A 25907-nucleotide genomic window follows, 5' to 3' on the forward strand; every position below is an offset into this window, starting at 1 on the left:
CCCATCCCCCTCCCCGCCCGCTCCCTGAGGCCCTGCCGGGTCGGGCTGCTGGCAGCCGGGCGCCGACGGCCGGACAGACGGGTGCACGCGAGAACGGACGCACGAACTCACGGAGGGCCGCGGGCACGCACGGCCCGGGCCGGTGCTCCGAGGCCCGCCCGGGAGGGCTGGGGCCGCGCTCAGGTGAGGTGACGGCGACGCGAGCCCGTAAGGGGTGGGCCCGCCGGCCGCCCGCGGTCCCGGCCCGGCTGGCTTGGCTGGAAGGAGGCACTGCCCGGGCCCGGCGCGGAAAAATGGCGCCGGCCGACCGTAGAGCACGGCCCCTGTACGGGCCCAGCCCGGAGCCGCCCCGCCCGCCTGCCCGCCGTGCTCGTGTCCCCGTCGCCATGTTGGGGAGCGGACCCCGGGCCTGCGGGCGGGGGCGCTGGAGGGAGCTAGGGCTCGGCCGGGTTTGGAGAGGGTGCCGGACGTGCGGTCGGGCGCTGAGGAGAGTGCAGGACGGGCCGGGGTCTGCACCGGGTGGCACTTCAGGCCGGAGGAACTGGCAGAGCTGGACGTGAGGTCGTGGCCAGGTCGCAGACAAGGGACACTGGTCCAAACTGAACCAGGGTCGGGGTCCGTGAAGCTTGGCGTGGCAAGACCTGGAGCTGGGTTAGACTATGGGCAGTGTTCAGGACTCCAGAGTCGGTAGACTCCGGAGGAGCGTGGGGCCCGAGCTCAGGCTGTCAGGACTGTGGCAGTTCTTTGGGCGGAGAGGAAGGGGTTGCTTAGAAATGGGGGCTCTTTGGGTATCAGATTGGGGCAGTCATCAGAGTCGCGGGGCTGAATTGTAAAACCGTATAACTCATAAGTGCCCCCAGGATCCTCCATTCCTTTATTGGGGGAGCAACATAAAAAGGGAAGGGATTGATAAAGAAGAGAAAAAAGAGGGACTGAGGTTTGGGTGCAGGAACTGGCCAGCAAAACGGGTGCAAGAGAATGGAACTGGTTGGCAAAAAGAAAGAGCGAGTCTCCATCAACTTAGGGAGTTTGTGTGTGTCTTTAAAAGGAGGGACCGGGCTGTTTGTGGGCGGTGACCCAACGTGTCTTCCCAGGAAGGGGACAGCCCACTGTTTTAAGACCAGGGTCACCTGGGAGGTCATCAGAAAGGCATTATTGAATCCAGCAAGAATAGTGAAGGAGTGAGTGTGTAGAAAATACAAAGGTCTTAGAGATCCTGTAGCAAGTTCAGGTGATTTTATCTGAGACATATATAGAAAGGTGACGTTGACTTCTCAAGATCTTAAAAGTTAGTGTCAGAGGGGCTACTGGCACTCAGATCCGCTGCCTCATTCAACACACTGCTTTAGAAGAATTTGCTAGCAGGCAGAAAAATGTTAAGAAGTCAAACATAGCAGCTTATGTCAAAGAACTATTTTGTTTCTGTTAGTAAGTTTGTCAGTTCAGAGGCTGAGGGGGATACAAAAAGTATAGGTAACCAGCTATTTGATAATTTCCAGCCGACCTCCATTTGTGGAAAGAAGTTATCTTCAGGAACCTTTTGACTCTAACTTTCTAGAGTTTTAAGAATGCTCCTTCATTCTAGGTGTTTATTATACAGCAAAGGGACATAAAAAACCTTTTTTAAAAAGTGGGTAGTGGTAGACACCCAGGATCTCTACCATGATCAAACTTCAGTTAGAATTGAAAGTTCAAATGGGCTGTGGGAGAGTTCTGAGGGAAAACTGCAAATCAGTCATGATAGAGTTCTAGGGCTCCCGGACAATCAAAAAGGACTTGATTTTTTAATTTACTGATTTTAGAGAGGGGGAAGAGAAACGTAAATTTGTTCCACAACCTAATCAACTGAGCTACCCTGCCAGGGCCAAAAAGAACTTTCAACAAAAATGTTATGAGGATGTTCATAACAGTAAGATTTTCAATATGTATTCAATATGTATATGTATACCGTATGTATATAAAGCAACATGATTCATTTGTTCCAGGTCTTTCTAACTCAGGAAGGCCCAACTTTGTGCCATGGGCCCTGCTAACATCTAGTGAAGCTTATGTATTTTTAATAACATAAAACAGAATACATTTAATCACAAAGAAAACCAATTATATTGAAATATAATAGTTATTTTTTTAAAGATTTTATTTATTTATTTTTAGAGAGGGAAGGGAGGGAGAAAGAGAGAGAGAAGCATCGATGTGCGGTTGCTGGGTGCCGTGGCCTGCAACCCAGGCATGTGCCCTGACTGGGAATCGAACCTGCAATGCTTTGGTTCCCAGCCCACGCTCAATCCACTGAGCTATGCCAGTCAGGGCAGTAGTTATTTTTTATTGATTTTAGAGCAAGCAAGAGAGAGAATTTATTTTCTTTTTTTGTGTATGTTTAAATATTTTATTTATTTTTAGAGAGAGGGGAAGGGAGGAAGAGAGGGAGAGAAACATTTATGTGTGAAAGAGAAATATTGATCTGTTGCCTCTGGCACACCCCTCAGCTGGGGACCCAGCAACCCAGGCATGTGCCCTGACTGGGAATTGAACCAGCGACCCTCCAGTTTGTGGGATGGCACCCAACCCACTGAGCCACACCAGCCAGGGCAGAATTTATTTTCTTAGTCAAGTTCATGGGTCCCTCACCCCTGAATTCTATCTGTGGCCTCCTGTCTATGAAACCCAGATTAAGAAACCCTACCCCTACCACAAAGTATGTCTTCCATTCAACATACATTTACTGTGTGCTAGATGTCAACTGCATGTCAAGCATTATGGTAAGCTTTGAGGATTCAAAGGACTTTAGGGCAGTGTCTTTTCACTTTGGATATTTTGTCCCATGAGAGAAGTAGACATGTAAACAATGGTAAATACCAAAGGAGAGTTATCAATGGTTGTATGGACACAGAAGTGGGCATGTGTCTGCTCTAGGAATCAGGGAAAGTTTTGTGAAAGGATGCCATGAAATGTGAAGGAGTTTGCTAGATGGAAAGTTGGAGAGAAAAGTATTCCAGCAGACTCATGCATTTTTAGGGAATGTGATTGAATGTGGCCAGAGAGAGAGAGAGAGTGTGTGTGTGTGTGTGTGTGTGTGTGTGTGTGTGAGAGAGAGAGAGAGAGAGAGAGAGAGAGAGAGAAGGAGGGAGGGAGGAGAAGGAAAAATGAAGAATGAGACAGGGGAGATTGATTAGAATATGGTTGTGAAGGACCTTACTAAGGAGTTTGGACTGAATCCTTAGCTGATAGGAGGCATTTTCAAGGTCTTCGAAGAGGGGGCTGTAGATGAGATTTCATTTTTAGGAGACAAATGGATGTTTAGTAGGAGGGTGAACTGGAGAGCAGGGAAGAAGTAATGAGGACTTGAACTAAGGCAGAGACTTGGAGCATTGAACAACATTAGAATTTGCAGGTGTTGATAATTGATATTGTAAATGGTGAGAGAATGTTTTAGATTTCTAGTTTGTAATGGTGACTGTCAAAGAGGTTAAATAGATGAAAGGAAAATGAGGTGGGAATTGTCGCAGATAATAAGGGAGAAGATGTTTTTTGTCAGAGTAACTGACTTTTGAAAACCATTGCAAAACTGTTGAATGTATAGTTTTTGCTTCAGGAAATTAGAGGTGTCAGGAGACATAAAAGTCAGGGAAATACAGGGGAAATATTTCTAGAGTGTAGGGAAATCACAGCTGTCTGTGGCAGGGGTCCACAAGCTATGGCCCATAGGTCAAATCTGGCCTGCCACCTATTTATGTAAAGTTTTATTGAAACACTAGCATACTTACTCATTAACATATTGTCTTTGGCTGCTTTCACACTACCAATGGCAGAGTTGAGTGGTTGTGACAGAATATGTAGCTTACAAAGCTGAAAATATTTACTATGTGGCCCTTAACAAAGATAATTTGCTAGTCCCTGATCTGTGTGTGTCCTAATGTTGGGTGTTCAACTTCTGTTTAGCATTCTAGTTTCTATATTATGGAGAATAACTGTTTTGGCTCTGTCCTCTGTCCTTCTGGCCAGGTCCCGCATGCTCTCTGTACCAGCAGCATGACATAGACCCCTGAATATTTTATATCTGTCAGAGACACCAAGGTCTGCTGTTCTCAGTTCTGCTGTGTGGCAACTATGGTAATACCAGATTTTTACAGCTTAGACCATGCTGGGGCTTGTTTTGCCATTTTTCTATTTTGGGTTGTGTTTTTCAAAAGATTTCTTTATATTTTCTGATTGTTAATCCTTTGTTGGTTATATGTATTACAGATACCATTTTCCATTTTGTTGTTAATCTTTTAAATCTTTTTAAGTTGTCTTTTGTTAAAAAGAAACTCTGAATTTTAATAAAGTCAAGTTTATTGGTGTATCCCCCTGCCAAGATTTTGAGGTTATTCTTTATACTATCTTCTTGAATCCATACTGACTTGTCTTTGATGTTTAGATCTCTAATCCATCTGGAATAGACTCTTGTGTGTGGTTTCAGGTATGGTCTGGTTTCATATTTTTTCCCTATGTACAATTAATTATCCCAGCACCATTTATTGAATGGCTTTTGTTTTCAAATTGTGAGTTCTTTTGGTGGACTCTGAGGTCCTAATTCTAGCTCCACTGCTTGCTAATGTGTGACCTTGGTCAAGTTGCCTCCGTTTCCTGATCTTTAAACTAGGATAATAGTATTTAACTCATAGGGTTGTCGTGAAGATTAAGTGAGTTAGTTCATATACTATCTAGGACAGTGTGGCACCTAGAAATTGCTCAATAATGTTATCTGTTATTTAGCATTATTGTTTATATCTGATTCCTAGCAGTAAGCACAGAGGAGAGGCTTGATATGCTCAACACAATTGTAGAATTAGTTTGGTTTTCAGGACAATACAGAATGGTTGAGAGCTAGGCTAAGGGTTGCAGGAGATGCTTCCAGGTTGTCTTGGTTTTAGGTGCTTCCTTAGACTGTCGGCTGAGATGGAACTCCTCCCACCCTAACACTTATTTTATAGAGAACTTCAGCAGTGGATGCAAACTGGCAGCCTGTGTTTGGATTTGATGTGCAGATACCTTTTGTTGGGCTCATACAATATATTTTTTAAGATTTTACTTATTTATTTTTAGAGAGAAGGGAAGGAAGGGGAAAGAAAGGGAGAGAAACATTGATGTGTGAGAGGTATATTGACTAGTTGCCTCTCACAGCTCCCATCTGGGGACCTGGCCTGCAACCCTGACCAGGGAATCAGGAATCGAACCCAGGACCTTTTGGTTTGTAGGCTAGTGCTCAGTCCACTGAGCCACACCAGCTAGGGCTCATACAGTATTTTTAGTGTCTTAAAAATTTATATAAATTTCAGAGTTTCTAACATCTTGAAAAATTAGAAGATCTTTCAACACCAAGCCCACATTCTCTGATAGCAATACTATAAAAGCTGAAGCTTGTAGCTGGATATGTATTTCCTGGTTTCCTTCATGATCCTCATACTCACTTGATTTGCACATTTACTTTTATCACCCTGTAGGCATTTAATTTTCTGGTTCTTACTGAGGTTGTAAATATTATCTCTCCTAAACCAATAAATGACATATGGGGATAGGGTCAGGACAGAAATTTGACAGATGAGTTTGTGGGCAGGAAAAAACTAAAACCTGTTTCTAAGGCTGACTCATACTTGATCATAATGAATAAAATAATTGAAATTAAAAGATGAGGTGAAATTTAGTACAAATCACTGAGTATTTAGGCATCTACTATGTGCTGGGTACTACATTAGAAATTACCACATTAGTAATAGAAGAAAATTAGCTGGTCAGCTTTATGAAATACTACAGAAGAGGTCTTTTTACTTATGACGTAGAGCTGTTTTCCAAGAAAGCAGTTGGATGAGAGGTAGGAAATATAGGAATTCATTCATTTGTCAAAACTTTATTGAGCCCTACCATGTACATTTGGCCGGGACTCTAGGATATGAGGATGAGTCTAGCCAGGATTTAAGCGTCATGTGGATTCTGTGTAAAGTTGATGGATCTGGGATATCATAGAATGGTACCTGGAAGAGGTAATCTTTGAGTGGAGCTGCCAAGAATGGTTAGGATCATAACCCTTGGAGATGAGGCAGGTTTTTGCAGGTTGAGTGAAGGTATGATTGTAGAGATGGATGTTTAGGAAAGAGTAGAGTCCAGTTTGGCTGGAGAACAAGGTTATAACAGGGCTGCTGTTATGAGTTAAGGCTAGAAATTGAGATTGAACAATAGCAGCAGTAATAATAGTAGAAGGCCACATTTTTACATGCATACTATTTGCCAGATAATGTGCCAAGCATTTTTATAGTAGTATTTCATTTAAACCACACAATTACCCTGTGAGATAGACACTACTTTTAATTTTTTTTTTTTTACAAATAAAGAGACTGAGGCATAGAGCTAACAATTTAAAAAAAGTTTTTATTCATTTTTAGACAGAGGGGAAGAAAGGGAGAGAAACATCAATGAGAAACATCGATGTGTGGTTGCCTCTCGTGCATCCCCCACCAGGGACCTGGCCTGCAACCCAGGCATGTAGCCTGACTGAGAATTGAACTGGTGACCCCTTGGTTCACAGGCTGACGTTCAGTCCACTGAGCCACACCAGCAAGGGCAGAATAGAGCTACCAATAGGTGGAGAAAGAACTTGAGTACAGGCAGTCCAAAGCTTGTCGTCTTAGTTTCCGGGTGCTATACAACTGAATAATGAAAGGCTTTGAATCCCTTTAGGTTTCAAGCTAGGAAGTGTGGATTTAATTGACTAAGTAATGAGGAGTCCTCAATAGTTTTTAGCCATGTGGTAACATAATTAAAGCTGTATATTAGGAAAGTAAGCTTGGCCATGAAGTGTAAGGAACAGCATGGGGAGAAAGGAGAGATACGGAACTAGTTTGCTCGCCCACTCCTCACTAGATTGAGTGCTCCGTGAGGGCTGGGCTTGTGTCTGTTCCTTCCTCCCTCCTTGTGGCCCCAATGTCTGCCTAGTGTGTTATCTTGTACATTTATTTATTTTTAAAAATTTAATCTTTTTGTGTCTCATCTTATTCTAAAAAGGCAAGGTGGCTGCTTATGAGCTCAATAAACATTTGCTGAGTTAATTAATAAATGAGTAGAAATATATAAATATGTACATAAAGGGACTACTAGGACTTTGTTAGAGGGAGTAATGCAGCCCTAGAATTTGGTGATAAACTATATTTTATATAAACCCTATAAAGATCAAAAATCAGAAACCAACGTCATCTTTAACTTGTGAAGAATTGTATAGACTATTGATGATCAATTAATGTTAAGTATGTCAGTTAAAAAGCTGAACTCATAGAAACAGTAGAATGGTGGTTACCGGGAGCTGGGAGGTGGGGAAAATGGGGAGGTGTTGGTCAAAGGGCACAAACTTCCAGTTATAAGGTGAAAAAGTTCTGGGGACGTAATGTACAACATAGTGACTAGAGCTAACAATACTATATTATACAGTTGAAAGTTGTTAAGGGAGTGTATCTTAAATGTTCTCAGCACACACAAAAAGTAATTATGTGAGGTGATAGATGTGCTAACTAACCTTATTGTTGCATTTGTTATATATTTTTCAATATATACATGTATCTATCTTGTACACCTTAATTAATGTATACAACTTATGTTTATTATATTTCAATAAAGCTGGGAAAAAACGATGTCAGTTAATGATTCTCAAATTCAGAGAGCATTTATACTTCAAATTGGTATTTAGGTTTATATTTAGCATTAAGCAGATGCAAATCCCCCCCACCCTCACACCCACCCCACACACACAAGAAGACAACAAAAGTTCTTATTAAACAGCTCCTTTACTGATACTGAACCACTGAATATAGAACTGATATTAGTTCCATAGTATTGTTTATGTACATATTCTAAAGATCAGACAGCAGCTGTCTCTCACAGGAAGAAATAGTTGCAAATTTGTGAATCAAATTCCTGTTTTGGATTTTTACTGAGGGAAATTATTCATTAGATTAAGTCCCTTGCCATAATTTTAAATGTTATATGGAAATAAAGTTGTTTCTTCAATAAAATACAGACTTAAAAAAATTCAAACACTTGGAGAAATTCACAGACACTGTAGTTAATACCAAATAATCAGTGAAAGTGGGAAGATAGGTAAACCATCATCTGACTAGACTTAATAGAGACAGCTTAGTATACCTTAAATAATGAATTTGTTAAACATTCTCATTATGGATATTAGTTAACAACAGTTTGTACATACACATGCATGCATATATCAATGTGAAATATATTGATAGAACTAATATAATTAAAGTTGAATCTAGGAATACTTCCTAAAGAAAATGAGCCTTTGAGTTCTTTTAGGTTGTGTTACTCTTCAGTGAATGAGGAGATGATTCATTCAGACACATTGAGATTAGAGTAAGTGTGAAGAATTTAATTAGTATAGTCAGTATATGTTGACTGCCTACCAGCATTGAAAGATGTATACAGTTGATGAGTAGTTAGTTTCTGCCTCTCAGTAAACCCATTCATCTGGGGAAGTGATGTGAACATAAATAAAAAGAAGGGAAACCATGGTTTAAATGAGATAGCAAGTGCTATGGGAATTCAGAAGAGAGAGAGCACTTCAACTTGAGGATCAGGGCAGGCTTCATGGAAAAGGTGGTGTATTAACTTCCTAGGTGTGGTTACAAACTGGATGACTTAAAACAAAAATTTATGTGGGGGAAGGGGGAGACAGGGGGAATAAATGGTGATGGAAAAAGACAAAATAAAATGAAATTAATCTCTGGCAGTTCTTGAAGCTAGAACCTGAATTCAGGATTTCAGCAGGGTCATGTTCCCTCTGAGACTTTGAGTAGAATCCTTCCTTGCCTCTTCCTAGCTTCCATCAGTGTGTCTTGGTCTGCAGCTGTATCACTTTACTCTCTGCCTCTGTTGTCACATGGCATTTTCCCTATATGTCTCCACACTTCCCTCTTCTTGTAGGAATACCAGTCATATTGGAGTAAGGGCTTACCCAACTCCAGTATGACCTCCTCTTCACTATTTACCATATTTTGCTGTGTATAATACAGGGTTTTTTTGCCCAAATTTTTGAGGGAAAAATAAGGATGCTCATTATACATGGTATAATGATTACATACCATGGGTATAATAATCCTGTGTACAATGTGCACAGAAACGTGGGTGTGCATTATATAGGGCAAAAACAGTACATCTGCAGTGACACTACTTCCAAATCAGGTCACGTTCTGTGGTGCTGGGGGATTAGGATTTATATCAATGTATCTTTTGTGGGAACACAATTCAACTAATAACAGATGACTTGATAAAGAGGTATTAAATTAAAATGTAGTAAATAGGCCCTGGCCAGGTGGTTCAGTTGGTTGGAACATCATCCCGTACACAAAAAGGCTGCAGGTTCGATTTGTGGTCAAGGTGTGTACAAAAGGTAAACAGGTAATGTTTCTCTGTCATGTTGAAGTTTCTCTCTGTCTCTGTCTCTGTCTCCTCCGTCTTTCCCTCCCTTTCTCTCTAAAATCAATAAAAACATATCCTTGAATGAGGATTTAAAAAAATAAAATTTACTAAATAAAAGGAAGGGTAAGATTGCAACAAGGGGAATGATGGACATAGGAAAGTATAAGGAATATTTAGGAAATGAAATAGTAAGAAGTGAGGTTTGCTGGTATGTTGAAGAGTTGTGGGGAGATAAATCCAGAGTAGTTTCTTGGGGCCCTAAATGGCAGATCTGGGACATTTGAATAGTTCTGAGTAGGTGGTGTGTGGGAGCAAGACAGCACTGTAGAATTTTGAAATGGTGGATAACTGATTCAAGCTTTGAACAACTAATTCAAGCTTTAGGGAGATTCTGTGATCAGGATTGTGGATAAGTAGACTATTTGAGGAAAAACAGATGGTTGATGATATAACACACCCAGCTTCCCTCATTTGCCTGTGCCAGTAACTTTTCATCAGTCAAGAAATCCCTCTTAGGAAAAAATCAACACCAAAAATAAAACAACAGAAACCATGACAACAAACTGAGGGTTTTTATTAGCCTCTTAGTCATCTATGGGCATTGAGATAGATCAGCTTTTTAGGGTCTCTATTCAAAAGCATGTCCATGGATATCAATAATAATAATCATGTTGTTCTACATTTTCTTTCACCCTTTTTCTCAAAATCACCTTTTTTCCATCCTATTTTATGTCTTAATTTTTCTCTGAACCCTTTTCAGTTTTTTCATATATTTTTAAAACATCTGAGTAATGGTAAAAATTGAGGAAGATTATGTACAGTATAAGCCAATGGTACTCTTTTTCTCTGTCCTTTTAATGATAGTTGACCTTTTATCCACAATAGGACTGTATTCAAATTGTGAATGCTCATTCAGATCATGGTCAGCAGTAGTCCTGAGGTGCTTTTTCTTACTTGTGCCTACGCAGTTTTTCCTGATTCTTTATTTGCATTGTTCATATTTTCTCTGAGAATATGTGTCCTCATGAAATTTTTAAAATTATATTTAAATATCACATATATATACATAACTTCCTAGTCATTATCATATACATATAACCTTTACAAGTTTAATTTAGTTTTTTTATAGACTTATTTCATTTGGCAATATATTCATGCACTTTTCCACTTGTCTATATAGTTACCATTTTTTTTAATGCTAATATCTTTTTTAAAATTTTACTGTGAAGCCTTTTTTTTTTTAAGATTTTATTTATTTATTTTTAGAGAAGGGAGGGAGATAGACAGAGAGAGAAACATCAATGTGTGGTTGCTGGGGGTCATGGCCTGCAACCCAGGCATGTACCCTGACTAGGAATCGAACCTGTGACACTTTGGTTCACAGCCTGTGCTCAATCCACTGAGCTACACCAGCCAGGGCTATAGTTATCATTTTTAATGGATACATAATAACCAAAGTTTAGATACTTTTTGGTTATTTTGGATTTGGGTAATTGCCAGTTTGTTTTTATTTTGGGTTTGCAATTCTAAATTGTACTGCTGTAACATCTCTTTGTAAATTTTTTCCTCTATTTTTTTCGTAGAGTGTTTTCTTTGAAATGATTCATTTGGGTCTAAGTATTTAACCATATTGTCAAAGTATTCTTTAGAGCACCTACTAGTTTATATTGCCACTAACCACTAGCTAGTATTAGATGTCACATTTTTTTCTTCCAGTATAATAGTGGTACCTCACAGTTTTGGGGGGGGGTGATATTTTAAAGTTTTACTATAGAAATTTTAAACATACAGAAAAACTCACCCAGAGATAGTATAATGAACACCCTTTTACCCATTGCCTGTATTTAGCATGCTGCCATATGCTTAGTAATATATTAATTATGTTAAACCTTTTTTAAAAACTCTTCACCTGAGGATATGTTTTATTGATTTTAGAGAGAGAGGAAGGGGGATGGAGGAGAGCAAGAGAGAGAGAGAAGCATCGGTGTGAGAGAGACACAGGTTGCCTCCCCTATGCACCCCGACCAGGGATCAAATGATCAAATCCGCAACCTAGGTATGTGTCCTGACTGGGAATCAAACCTGCAACCTCTTGGTGTATAGGACAACACTCCAACCAAACCCACCTGGTCAAGGCTGTTAAATCTTTTTAAAATAATGCCATCATGATAGTATGCCTTTAGATATTTTATTTTATTTTATTTTATTTTATTTTATTTTATTTTATTTTATTTGGAGGGGTTCTACTTTTTTATTTATTTGCTATTAATTCTTTTTTTAAGCTGTTCAGTTACAGTTGTCCTCATTTTCCCCCTATTACTCTCCCCTGCCCTACCCACCCCCCACCTTAAAATCCATCTCTTACAAATAAGAACATTTTCCTACGTAGTCACAGTACCATTCACATACCTAACAAAATTACTGGCAATTCCTTAATATTACCTAACATCAAGTGGTATTAAGTTTCTCCAATTATTTCTGAAATGTTCAAAGTAGAATCAAGTTAAGTATCATGCATTTCATGTGCATGTTGTTATTTTTGTAGTTCTTTAAAAACTTGTAGCAATTCCCATTTGCTCCCTCACCTTTTTTCCCCCATGGCACTGAGACCAGAGCAGTTTTGTTGCTGAATTTGTCACTTCTGGATTTGTCTGTTTTCTTTGTGGTATTTAACTTGTTTATTCTTTGTATTTCCCTAAACTGAAAGGTTTTAAGACTTCATTATATCCTAGTTAAACATTTTGGCAAAGATAATAAATATTCTCCACATTGTATGATATTACAAGGTACATAAATGTCAGGTTTTCCCACTATTGATGGTAATTTCAGTCACAGGGTTCAGATTGTGACTGCCAGATCTTTCCATTGTGAAGTCGCATTTATTCTCTTTGTAACCTGCAAATAAATAAATACACACACATATTTATCATTGGTGAACATTTTTTAAATCTCGTTTTATCTAATTTTCGTATTATTTGACCATTTGTTTAGTGAAGATTTGGTATTTTCCTTTCAAGTGTTTGTACTATGCATTTTAAAATTTTACTCAGTGAAAAAATTGGTGCATTGTTATAAAAGATAAATGTAAAGTTTCAAAATATAGTGAAAATAAAATATAATTTAACCAAAAAAGTGCAGATTGTAATATATATAATGGGGCATTTCTTTAAGAGGATCTCGTGATGCTTTTTTGTTTTTTAAAGATTTTATTTATTTATTTTTAGAGAGAGGAAGGGAGGGAGAAAGCGAGGAAGAGAAATAATGATGTGTGGGAGATACATCAGTCAGCTGCCTCTCTCATGCTCCCAACTGGGGCCCAGGCTGCAACCCAGGCATGTGCCCTGACTGGGAATTGAACCAGCAACCTTTTGGTTCACAGGCTGGCACTCAGTCCAGTGAGCCACCCCAGCCAGGGCTCTAGTTTCTTTAAAATGAAGTATTTCGCTTGTAGAGAAGTGTCACATAGGAAGTTTCCCTACTACTAAGAAGTTTTGGACAAATTGTTGACTTGAACCTTAATTTTTCCATTTGTTCCATGAGGGTATTGGACCTAATTATTGCCAAGGTCTCTCTAGTTCTTACTCTGCTCAGATTCTTGTCATGGTATTTTTAGAGAATTTTTTTTTATTCCTAGATTGTAGGATTTGGTCAGCTTTTCACATGAGATCGGGTACATTCAGGGTGGTATGGCCATAGATAAGATTGGTCAACTTTTCAATGTCATTTGTATATTTAGAGCATGGATTAAAAGACTGATGCTCCAAACATATTATTATTATTTTTACTGTAGCTTTATGATTGAAAGAACATGGTGGTGTTTATAATTAGAACATGATGTATCCCTGGCCGGTGTGGCTCAGTGGACTGAGTGCTGACCTGCAAAACAAAAGGTTGCAGGTTTGATTCCAGGTAGGGGCACATGCCTGGGTTGTGTCCAGGTTCCCCAGTTGGGAGCACACAAGAGGCAGCCAATTGATTTATCTCTCACACATTGATGTTTCTCTTCCTCTTCCGCTCCCTTCCTTCCCCTCTCTCTAAAAAGTAAATAAAATCTTTTAAAAAAAGAACATGATATATTAAGTAGTTTTTCTCTAAATTTTACTTTATCCACCTACTATGATATATAACAAGAAGGGAAAAATCTCATTGAGCCTCTGATTTATTCTTTTGGTTTACAATGTGCATGATTAAGTTATCAACTATATCTGTGTTAGGATGAGTACTAGTTTTAGGAATCTAAAATTTCATATTTTACTAACTTTTGTTTCTTACACTGATATGTCAGAATTGAAGTTTAAGAGTTAATTTTATTAATATTTCTTAATTTCTTAAGCTGTCTGTTATCACAACCAAGAGTAAACCAGTGTTGTTACAGTATTGAAATGCCAATATCGTTGACAATCATTTTGTTGATTCTTTAGGAAACTAAATTCCTATGATGAGGCTGAAGATTTACATATATTTTTCCTTGGAGCACTGAACTTGGGAACAGGAAGCATGTACTGGTTTTATAAGAACCTTGCAAGAGGGCATAGGGAGGGTAAGATAGGGTCTTACTTTAGTTGTCACGTGGCAGATTGTTTTTGATAGTCCACAGTTAGCTGTTTATTCAGATACTTAAAATGCCTTATTGATTATCCTGTAACAGTTAAGGCTGTGTGGTTAAAGGCCAACTTAATTTCTTAAGTAATGTAAGTATAATATCTAGACTTTGGTTTATAAGGCAGATGATATAGGAATTCTAGGATGAAAGCATATAAAATAATAATTAACATTTTTGATAAATAGTTCTTGAATTTTCTTAAACCTAGAAGGAACCTTAGATTCTCTTTAGCTCTAGCTTAGTGATTCATCCTCTCATTTTATAATTTAGGAATCTTAGGCCCAGAGAGATTGTGTCCTTCCCTAAATCATACAACAGCTTTATGGAAAGGTCATCACTAGAACTCAAGGTACACCCTACCATGCTCAACCTAGCTCTCTATTCTGTTACCTTGTTTCATTATTATGAATAATGCTTGTCTGTTCTCAAGATATACTCAGTTGATTTTACTGCTAATAACTTGACATTTGTCTGTATGAAAACAGTTTAAAAAGTGAACATCGAGGTTAGGAAATGATTGCATACGCATTTGGCTTTGTGTAATTTCCTTATATGAATGGTGCAGCAGCTGTGATGGTGCACAGTTGTGAAGCCAGGACATCTGTGTTTTGCATTTATGTGTCTGCTTGTTTGTTTTTGTTTTACAGTTGTCATTTGTAATAAATTTTTTAAGAAAATAAGTAAATGTTGAATGAAAAAATATAATCAGCATATTTATAATTTTACAACAGAAAGAGCAGGAAAGTGACAAGAAAGACTAAGTCTATAGCTAACTACATATGTGATGTAGGGCAAATCATGTAACCCCTGTGGGACTCTGTTTCAGCTCCCTATTTAATTAGAATCTTTCAGGGGTTCTCTCCAGGACAAATGAATTGATTTTTAAATATTTGTTAATCGAAGTGTGACATGCATAATGTGAAATGCACAAATCATAAGGATACTGAATTATAAAATGAGCACCCTAGTATAATCACTACTGATGTATTTTGAAAAATATCCTTGATGATTATGATAAGCTTTCCTTATTCAAACAAACAAACAAACAAGAAAACCCTGGACTTGAGACTGTAGATACTCTCATGTCTTTACTACTCTTTCTAGAGTGAAATTAGCAGAAATAGTGGTAGAGAGAATGAATTTGGGCATTCATGAGAATTTTACCTTGAAGAGGTTTATTGCGCTTACATGTTTAGTCTTCTGATGTTTCTCTTCTTCCTCTTTGCCCTTTTTCCTTTCTGTCTAGGTCCTGGATAGAATGGAGAGGGGTCCTACTGAACCTCTAACTATCTTTTCTGAGAGTGGTCAGAGTTCTTAACAGGTCTGTTGATTCTATGACTACAAATGCAAGTTTGATTTATAAAAGACTTGGTATCTACTTAAACAAAGGACTGAATTAAAAAGAGATTTTTACTTTTAAATAAAAAAAGACCTTTTGATCTCAGTGTCTGTAGAATATTTTACTTTGGCCAGCTGCATTTGGCCTGTGGATTGGACCGAAAGTGACTGAGTTAAGGTCTGCATAGTAGAAAAGCAGTTGTTGAGTTATGTCTTTATCAGTTCTGTTGGAAATATGTAATATGGAAGAATTCTTTATTGATTACATGGAAAGTACCAAGAAAAGATGAAAAGGTAAATATTTTATTTGTCCATGATTTTGGATGGGATTGGAGTCATGGATGAGTCCAAGAAGGAAAATAATTATTTATTTGGTGTCCTCTTTCTGATGCTCTTAGAATTCATACCATTGAAAAAAATTAAAAGTACCTTGCAAGTCTCTGATTCAGAGAAGGGCAAGTGTATATAGTTGGTTTTGGGGTTTTTCATTCATCTACCCATCTCATCACCATGAATGAACTTGATCATTAACCAGACATAAAAACTCTAGCTCATTGGTTTCCCAAACCTTTCTTCACACTCGGCTTGGCAAGTTACTAATGTCTTTATTTCCCTACCTCCTCCCGCCCCCCGCCCCACACACATACACTCCTACATTGGGATTTTGTTATTTAATTGGCCTGAGCTTTGGAATTTTTATTTATGTTTCAAAAGGTTTTGCTTATGTATTTATTTTTTTTAGAGAGGGGAGGGAGAAACAGAGAGGTTAACATCTATCAGTTGCCTCTTGCATGCCCCCAACTGGAGACCTGGCCCACAGCCCAGACATGTGCCCTGACCTGGGATTAAACCAAGGACCTTTCAGTTTGCAGGATGACCCCCAACAACCCCCTGAGCCACACTAGTCAGGGCTGCTTTAGAATTTTTAAAAGATGCTTAGGTAATTCCAGAGTGCAGACAAGTTTGGAACCTCTGCTCTAGCTGCTTAAAGCAGATCTGGCCACTATGCAACTCAACTTTTTTTTTTGCACAAATATTTAGATAAATATATAAATAAGGGGATAAATATTTTGATTTAAGAATCCTGTGCTTTATACCTAAGTTGTTACTAGAGTGTAAGCTCCATAAAAGCAAGTACCATGTCTGTATTTTCTTCACCATTGTATCTTTGACCTGGCATATATTGCATACTTGAATAATTTGTTGCATGAGTGAATGAACCTATCAGTCTCTGGTGAGCTGAGAGTATGCTTTTGCCTGATACTCGAGTCGTCTGAGATATCTAATGGGGTGGTATTGAAGAGCTCAGCCTCTATAATCTGACTACTGGGTCTCAAATCACCGCTTTGTCACTTACTAACTATATGACCTTAAGCCAGTTTTTTATCTGTGCCCCAGCTTCCTCACTTGTAAAATGGGGGTTATAGAATCTATTCCATGAGTTTGTTGGGGATACAAATTGAGTTAATAATGCAGAGCACTCAGAACAATGCCTGACACATAATAATGTTCTGTAAGTTTTAGCCACTGTAGAATTCAAGAAGCCCTGGTTTCTCTACAGTTTGGGTAATTTATTTGTAGAATACTGTTTAAGGACTAAGATAGGATAATAGAATCAGCTGCATTAAATGTAATTAAAACTTAACAAAAAAAAGTGATTTTTTGTCAATTTAATGAGGTATGATTTACATATAGTAAACTGCATGCATTTGAAGTGAAACATGTTTTGATGAGTTTCAACCAATGTATTTATTAATTTATAGTATGTCTTATGAAGTAACTGCCACAGTCAAGTACAGAAAATTTCCATTTCCCTAAAAAGTTTTTTTTCCAAACACTTTATTTATTTATTTTTAGAGATAGAGGAAGGGAGGGAGAAAGAGAGGGAAAGAGAAACAGACCGGTTGCCTCTCACGCGTCCCCAAATGGTGACCTGGCCTGCAACCTAGGCTTGTGTCCTGACCTGAAATCAAACTGACAACCTTTTGGTTTTCAGTTTGGAGCTCAACCCACTGACCCACACCAGCCAGGGCCCTAAAAAGTTTCTTATACTCCTTCTTAGTCTGTCTCTCCCAACACCCCCACCTATACGATATTGCTTTGTATTTTTTAGAATTTTATATAAATATTTATACATTATATTCTTTTTTGTACTAGCTTTTATTCAGTGTAATGATTTTGATATTTATCCATGTTTGTTTATCCATTCACCAGTGATGGACATTTAGATTGTTCCAGTTTTGATAATTGTGAATAAAGCTACTAAAAGCATTTTTGTACAAGTGTTTGTGTAGACATGTTTTTATTTATCTTAGGTAAATCCTTAGCAGTGGGATTGTTAGGTTATATGCTATAGTATCTAATTTTTTATTTCATTTAAAGATTTTATTTATTTATTTTTAGAGAGAAGGGAAGGAAGGAAGAAAGAGAGGGAGACAAACATCAATATGCAAGAGATACATTGATTGATTGCTTCTAGCACGCCCCCAACTGGGGACCTAGCCCACAACTCAGGCATGTGTCCTGACTGAGAATCGAACAAGCGATCTTTGAGTTCGCAAGCCAGCATTCAATCCACTAAGCCACACCAGCCAGGCCAGTACCTAACTTATAAATTTTCAAATAATGTTAAAGGAAGTGAATATTCAGCAAGATTTCCAAGGAAGGTACATTTGTTTTTTATTTATTATTACATTAAAAATTACTACAAATTTAGCAGCTTAATGAAACACACAATTTATTATGGCACATTTTCCATGGGTTAGGAATCTGGGCACAGCTTAGGTGGGTCATCTGTTTCAGGGTCTCTTACAGGCAACAGTCAAGGTGTCAGAGAGGGTTGGAGTCTCCTCTCAATGCCTGACTAAAGAAGGAATTGCTTGTAAGCTCACTTGGTTGTTGGCAGAATTCACTTGCTCAAGGGATATTGGGTTAAGGGCCTTGATTTCTCACTGGCTATTGGCTGCAGGCTATTCTCTGTTCCTTGCCATGTGGCCTCTCCAGCATGGCATGTAGAGAAGGCAATAGAGCGTGTCTTCCAGGGAGACAAAGTCTCAGTCTTTTATAACCTAATCGTGGAAGTGACATCCCTTCACCTTTGCTGTATTTTATAGTTTAGAAGCAAGTCACTGTTCCAGCCTACACTCAGAGAGAGGATATTACACAAAGGTGTGAACACTAGGAGGCTGGAATAATTGGTGGTCATCTTAGAAGTCCATCTGTCACTGAAAGCATGGCTCAGTGCCAGGCTGGGACTACATAGGACACTGGGGAGAGGGGTGGGGAAAAGGTTAACATGTGAAATTTTCTTTACCTTCCCTCTATCAAACTGTGTCCCTTCTTTCTCTCTACCTTTCACATTAGCCTCTCTCCCCTTCAAGAACAAAGACATAAAGGTCATTCCCACAATGAGATTTTAATCTTGAGGAGTATTCTTTTTAGAGAGATTCAGTTAAGGGCTTCCTGTATCGTGTATTGTTTATCTATTTTTAAAAACATTTTGTTGTAGAAATTGAGGGAGATACAAAAGTAGAATACTATTATGAAACTCCCATGTACCTTTTCCCCCAGCTTCAACAGCTTATTTTCAGCTTTGGCACTATGGACATTTTGGGTTGGATAATTCTTTCTTTCAGAGACTGTCCTGTGCATTGTAGGATATTTAACAGCATCTTGGACCTCACTGAGCCATATTCCAAATATAGTAGGGATATACTATATTTTATCCATTTACTAATTATAACGGCAATTTGGTTCATTTCCCATTTGCTTTCAGTTCAAGGCTGTAATAAATTGAGTTGCTATTATCTTTCATAGGCTAGTCTTTGTGTAGACATATTTTCATTTATTTGGGGTAAATACCTGGAGGGGAGGTTGCTGGGTCCTATGATAAGTATATGCTTAACTTTATAAAAAACTAGATTATACCTTTGTATATTCCCACCAATGTTAGAGTTCCTGTTCTGCATCCTCGTTAACATTTAATATTATCATTCTTGTAAATTTTAGCCATTATATTAGGTGTGTTATTTCTTTGTGGTCTTACATTTTTTTGTTGTTATTTTATTTTCAGTTACAATTGACGTATAGTATTATATTAGTTTCATGTGTACAACAGTGATTAGACATTTATATAACTTGTAAAAGGATAGCCCTGGTAAGTCTAGTACCCATCTGACACCGTACATAGTTATTACAGTATCATTGACTATATCCCCTATACTGTACTTTACATCCCCGTGACTATTTTTATAACTGGCAATTTGTACTTCTTAATCATTGTCACCTTTTTTTACTTATTCTCCCAACCCTCTCCCATATGGTGACCATCAATTTGTTCTCTGTATCTGTGCATTTGTTTCTGTTTTGTTTGGTCATTTATTTTGGTTTTTAGATTTCGCATATAAGTGAAATCACAATGGTATTTGTCTTTCTCTGTCTGACTTACTTTGCTTAACATAAGCAAGATTTCATTGTTTTTTAATCCTCACTCAAGGATATGCTCATTGATTTGAGAGAGAAAACATCTATGTGAGAGAGAAACATCAATCAGTTGCCTTCCATACACACCCTAACTGGAGAATCAAACTTGCAGCCCAGGTATATGCCCCTGATCAGGGATCAGACCCACAACCTTTTGGTGTATGGGATGATGCTCCAGCTAACAGAGCCACCTGTCCAGAGCCAAGATTTCACTCCTTTTTATGGCCAAATATTGTTCCATTATATATATCCATCCATCTATTGATGGACACTTAGGTTACTTCCATTATCTTGGCTGTTGTAAATAATGCTGCAATGAAATAGTGCATATATCTTTTTGAATTAGTGTTTTGGGTTTCTTCAGAGAAGTACACAGAAATGTAATTGCTGGGTCATATGGTAATTCTGTTTTTTATTTTTTGTCGAACCTCCATACTGTTTTCCATAGTAGCTGCACCAACAGTGCACAAGGATATCTCCACATCCTTGCCAATGCTTGTTTGTTGATTTACTGATGATAGCCATTCTGACCCATGTGAGGTGATTATCTCATTGTTTGTGTGTGTGTATGTTTTAGATGTTATGCATTTATTATAGAGAGGGGAAGGGAAGGAGAAAGAGAGGGAGAGAAACATCAATGTGTGGTTGCCTCTCGCATGTCCCCTACCAGGGACCTGGCCTGCAACCCACACCTGTGCTCTAGACTGGGAATCAAACCAGTGACCCTTTGGTTCACAGTCTGGTACTCAATCCACTGAACCACATGAGTTAGGGCTCATTGTGGTTTTAACTTTCATTTCCCCAATGATTAGTGATGTTGAGCATCTTTTTATATGTCTATTGGCCATGTAGATGTCCTCTTTGGAGAAATGTGTATTCAAGTCCTCTGCCCATTTTTTAATCAGATTGTTTGGGGGTTTTTTGGTGTTAAGTTGCATGAGTTCATTATATAGTTTGGATACTAACCCCATGTTGGATGTATCATTGGCCAATATCTTTTCCCATCCAGTAGGTTGTCTTTTCATTTTGTTAGTGGTTTCCTTGACTGTGCAAAAACTTTTTGTTTTATATAATCCCACTTGTTTATTTTTCTTTATGTTTCCCTTATCCTAGGAGACATATCCAAAAAATATTACTAAGAGCAATGTCAAAGAGTTTACTGCCTATGTTTTCTTCTAAGAGTTTCATGATTTCAGGTCTTAAATTTGTCTTTAATCCATTTTGAGTTTATTTTTGTATATAATGTAAGAAAGTGGTCTAGTTTCATTTTTTTGTACGTCTGTCCAGTTTTCAAAACACCATTTATTGAAGAGACTGTATCTACCTCATTGTATTTCTTGCCTCCTTTGTCATAGATTAATTTAACATATAGGGCTTATTTTTGGGTTCTCTATTGACATATGAGGTCTCTCTGGAAAAAGTCCAGCCATTGTTAATATAACAAGAATGGTTTGCACAACATCGATGTAACCTGGCAGCCAAGGCAAGTGGACTGGAATGTGCATGTGTGAACAATGACGACTTGGCTATACTAGTCAATGGGGACGATAGATGCTGTTGAGTGAGCATGTGTGCTATGTGGCCATGGCATTCAAAATGAGCTAGTAGAGAAATGAATTTCTAACAATATTTAGAGACCCAATATTTTGCTTGATTTCACTTTTGGTAGCCTTCATTTGTTCCTTCATTTTGCGGCCAAGCTCAGTCAGTACTGTGAGCATCCTGAATACCAGTGTTTTGAACTGTGCATCTGATAGGTTGGCTATCTGTTTGTTACTTAGTTGCCTTTTTTCTGGATCTTTGTTCTTTCATTTGGGCCTTTTTTTTTTCTTGGTCTCCGGGTACCTGTTATGTAGTGAGGGGCAGAGCCTTAGGTATTTACCAGGGTGGGGCAACCCACATCACTGCCTTGTGACAGTGTATGTAGGGAAGGGGTCTGAGAGGGAACAGTGACGTTCGCTCCTTGCCGATTTTCAGTCACTTCCCAGCTACCCACAAGCAAATTGGGCTCTTCTGGTGCTGATTCTCGGGTGTGTGGGCTTGAGTATGTTCTAGAATCCTGTGGGTTTCTCCTATGAACTCTCCTGTGGGCTGGGAGTTTCTCCTGCTGCCTCAATCCCCGCAGGTGTTTTCAAAGGCTTTAAGGCTTTATTTCCCCACTGGAGCCCTGCGTTGTGTGGTCTGTCTCGCTCCCCAGTTGTTCCTCCCAGTTTATCTGCACTCGAATGTGGGACCGCCTGCTTCACCAGCTGCCGCCTTGCCCGCCCTGGTCCTCCAGCAGCTGCCTTGCCGAGAGTCCTCTCCATCTGGCTGCCTGTCTCTGTCCCTCTGACTGGTCTGGGTGAATGTTTCTTTAACTCCTTGGTTGTCGGACTTCCATACAGTTCAATTTTCTGTCAGGTCTGGCTGTTTTTTGTTTTTAAATTTGTTGTTGTCCTTCTTTTAGCTGTGCAAGGAGGCACAGTGTGTCTACCTATATCTCCATCTTGGCCAAAAGTCTCAGGCAAATTCTTAAAGTACATTTCTCTCCTGATTCAGACACCTCATCTGAAGGCAAGCTAGCCCTGGCTGGTGTGGCTCGGTTGATTGAGCACCAGCCTGTGAACCAAAGGGTCACCAGTTCAATTCCCAGTAAGGGCACATGCCTGGGAATTGAAGATCAAGTCCCCAGTAGGGGGCGTGTGAGCAGCAACCACACATTGATGTTTCTCTTCCTCTCTTTCTTCCTCTCTCTAAAAATAAAATAAATAAAATCTTAAAAAATAAATAAATAAAGGCAAACTAAATAGTGTATGAAAATTTGGTTCTAAACTTGAGCTGCATATTAGAATTACCTGGATAATGTTTAAATACCCAAAGTTCAGGCCACAGTGCAGACCTAGCATGACTCAGGCATTATTATTTTTTAAAGTTTCTCCAAATAATTATAATGTGTAACTAAGTTGAGAGTTGCTGAAGTTCTTTCAAAGCATATACTCATTTCATCTCAGGTATTCTGACTTCAGCCATTTTGGAGTAGTGAACACAATTCTAATTGGTGAGTGCTGGCCTGAAATAAACTGGGTCACTTGGCTCTGATATTTCTGCTAATTACACACTGAGTATGAGTTGGGTAGAATCCCTCTGGTGAGAAGAAGGTTTGGTATATAGTGGAAGAAGCACATAACTTGAGGTTGAAAGACCAGGGCCTAGTCCTGATGCTGCCACAATCTTAGTCTGTAACTTGAATCAAGTCATAATACCACTGTATAGGTTCTTTCTTTCCTCCCTTTCTCCCTTCATTCCTTCCTCCCATCCTCCATTTCTTTGGGCAAGTTAGACTATTATTCTGTAAATTCCTTTTCTAGCTCTTAAACTTCAAGTCTGTGAACTAGTTGAGGTAAGGGAGAGGCAGCTGGTGGATTTTGTGTATCTGAAAAATAGGTGAGCCAGGGAGGCCACGACACTGATAAGAGCATTGTTGAAGGAACCATGCTCTTTGTGGGATGAGAGGGGAATGGATAGGCAAGAACAGAGTGCGAGAACAACAGAGCGAGGAGGTAAGGGGGTGGGGTGAGATAGGGTTGGGGAACAAGTATGGGTGACTGGCCTAAGGGAATATTGTTGGAGGTGGTGGTGGTGGCTCAGGACCTAGTAATGATATGGTCCAGGTTCTTATCTTACTGTCAAATGACTCAGAGGAGAAATGTGGTCGGAGGAGTTCTCTCAGAACAAGGAGGTAGAAAGCAAAGGGTATTTTTTTGCATGTCTGAGATAGGCTAAGGACAGAAATATAATTGCTGCTAAGGGTTTAAGAGGGTGGTAGATAGCTGGCTTTTGTTTTCAATAGATAATACATTCACATAGTTCAAAAATCAAAACATAACCTTGGTTGGTGTGGTTCAGTGAATTGAGCACGGTCCTGTGAACCAAGAGGTTGCTGGTTCGATTCCCTATCAGGGCGAATGCCTGGGTTGCAGGCCGGGTCCCCAGTTGCGGGTGCACAAGAGGCAACCACACATTGATGTTTGTCTTCTTCTCTTTCTCCTTCTCCTCTCTAAAAATAATAAATAAATCTTAAATCAAAACATAAAAAAGATGCAAAGGGAAGTCTTGATCCCACCCTTAGCTTCAACAGGCCTTACTTCCCCAACTTTTTAATATGACAAGCTTCAGACATACAGGAAAATTGAAAGAATAATACAATAATGATATTTTGCTATATTTGCCTCATCTATCTACCTATCTTTGCTGAATACTTTGAAAATAAGTTGCAGACATTAGAATACTTTATCCCTAAATACTTCAGCATGCATCTGCTAAGAATAAGGGTATTGTCTGTAAAATCACAACATTATCACACCCAAGAAAAAAATTTCTATATGCCCTAATATCTCTGTTACTCATTTCACATTCATTTTTCCCAAACGTCTAAAAATTATTTTATGGCTATTCTCTTCAAAGCAGGTGTAAGCAACATTTATGTATTAGTTATGTCACTTCAGTCTCTGAATCTAGAACTGTATCCTCTCCTTGTATTTTCCCCCAAGATTTTGGGGGTTTTTTTTTCTATGTTTATTTTTCATTTTTTTATTTTTTAAATATATTTTATTGATTATGCTATTACAGTTGTCCCATTACCCCCCTTCATTCCCCTCCACCCTGCACACCCTCTCCCACCCACATTCCCCCCCTTTAGTTCATGTCCATGTGTAATAAGTTCTTTAGCTTCTACATTTCTCATACTATTCTTGCCCTCCCCCTGTCTATTTTCTACCTACCATCTATGCTACTTGTTCTCCGTACCTTTTCCCCCTCTCTCCTCCCACTCCCCTGTTGCTGACCCTCCATGTGATCTCCATTTCTGTGGTTCTGTTCCTGTTCTAGTTGTTTGCTTAGTTTTTGTTTTTGTTTTAGGTGTGGTTGTTAATAATTGTGAGTTCGCTTTCATTTTACTATACATGTTTTTTATCTTTTTTCTTAGATAAGCCCCTTTAACATTTCATAATATAAGGGCTTGGTGATGATGAACTCCTTTAACTTGACCTTGTCTGGGAAGCATTTTATCTGCCCTTCCATTCTAAACGAAAGCTTTGCTGGATAGAGCAATCTCGGATGGAGGTCCTTGCCTTTCATGACTTGGAATATTTCTTACCAGCCCCTTCTTGCCTGCAAGGTCTCTTGAGAAATCACCTGACAGTCTTATGGGAACTCCTTTGGAGGTTACTGTCTCCTTATCTCTTGCTGTTAGATTTTGGGTTTTGAAGAGACCAGACAAATTTTGTTGTAGCATGTTTCAAATTTTGTATCTTATTACATCTTCATGTAATCAGTTACTTTGTGTAATTTTTTTATATTTATAAAGATTTTATTTTAGTTTTTAGAGAGTTAGGAAGAGAGGGAGAAAGAGAAGGAGAGAAACATTGATGTGTGGAGGTAGATCAACTGGTTGCCTCTCACATGCCCCCAGTTGGGGACCTGGCCAGCAACCCAGGCATGTGCCTCGACTGGGAATTGAACTGGTGACCCTTTGGTTTGCAGGCCGGCACTCAATCCACTGAGCCACACCAGGGTCAATATTCTTTTTCATATTCAAATTGTCTCAAATTTGCCAGTGGGAACCCCTTAAAATTGGCTCCTGTGTCCTTTTGAAACCTCCTATTGGTCTTAGTGCTTCCTTGTCTTTTCATACAACATGATTTTTTTTTTTAATTTATGTTAAAGATAGCCAATTTTTCTTTGGTTTCTTATATTTCCTTCTAGAGTATTTTAATACTACAAATACAAAATATATTCTCTCTTTTCCCACAAAAAGAAGCATACTATAGTCAATGTTTTACTCCTTGTATTTTTTCTCTGAACAGTATATCTTGACAACCTTTCCATATCAGTACATAGAAAGCATCCTCATTCTCACTGCATTTCACTTTTATTGGATGTACTATAATTGAATCAATCTCTGTTGATAGACATCTGGGTAATTTCCTATCTTGCTATTATAAACAATGCTTTAATGAATAACTTTGTATGTATGTCATCTTGTATG

At 38.8% G+C, this 25907-nt stretch overlaps 1 protein-coding gene across 8 annotated transcripts in view; it reads left to right on the plus strand.

Moving 5' to 3' along the window:
* The window catches only part of NCOA6 (nuclear receptor coactivator 6), an 87625-nt gene continuing 61718 nt past the window's right edge, over positions 1–25907 (plus strand). For 6 of the 8 annotated variants that reach the window (XM_045832652.1, XM_045832655.1, XM_045832658.1 and 3 more), the window contains exon 1: positions 1–183. The gene's annotated coding sequence lies outside the window, so the exon portion shown is untranslated. Of the gene's footprint in view, positions 184–11470; positions 11516–15308; positions 15384–25907 lie in introns of those variants that run through there. The other 2 variants (XM_045832653.1, XM_045832654.1) reach the window with 2 other exon arrangements.

Source organism: Phyllostomus hastatus, unplaced genomic scaffold (genome assembly GCF_019186645.2).
Source record: "Phyllostomus hastatus isolate PE091 unplaced genomic scaffold, TTU_PhHast_1.1 phas_contig_17, whole genome shotgun sequence".
Lineage (NCBI taxonomy): Eukaryota > Metazoa > Chordata > Mammalia > Chiroptera > Phyllostomidae > Phyllostomus > Phyllostomus hastatus.